This window comes from Lagopus leucura, unplaced genomic scaffold (genome assembly GCF_019238085.1).
Source record: "Lagopus leucura isolate 7727_CA_CO unplaced genomic scaffold, USGS_WTPT01 34589-0_obj-0_obj, whole genome shotgun sequence".
Lineage (NCBI taxonomy): Eukaryota > Metazoa > Chordata > Aves > Galliformes > Phasianidae > Lagopus > Lagopus leucura.
Window position 1 is genome coordinate 1 of NW_024968151.1, and position 610 is coordinate 610.

Here is a 610-nt window from a genome sequence, read left to right on the forward strand (position 1 = left end):
CCAGTTTGTAGGATGACCAGTGGTGATTTGGGATCAGTGTGGGATGGTGGGTGGGATGTCCCAGTTCATCCCATTGCCACCCTATAAGGATTCCCATGGTGATTTGGGATCAGTTTAGGATGGTGGGTGGGTGCAGAACCCAGTTCCTGCAGAACTGATGCAAGGATTTCCATTGTGAAGCAGGAACAGAATGCAGGATGATCCAAGGCTCACCGCAGTGCATTGCATTGCCTTCGTGCAAGAACACCCAGTGTGATGCTGGAACAGAATGCAGGATGGTGCATGGCTCACCGCAGTGCATTGCATTGCCTTCGTGCAAGAACACCCAGTGTGATGCTGGAATGGAGTGCAGGATGGTGCATGGCTCACCTCAGTGCATCCCTCTGCCTTCGTGCAAGAACACCCGGTGTGAAGCAGGAACAGAATGCAGGATGGTGCAAGGCTCACCGCAGTGCATCCCATTACCTTCATGCAAGAACACCCGTTGTGAAGCAGGAACAGAATGCAAGATGGTCCATGGGTCACCCCAGTGCATTGCATTACCTTCATGCAAGAACACCCGGTGTGAAGCAGGAACAGAATGCAAGATGGTCCATGGGTCACCCCAGTG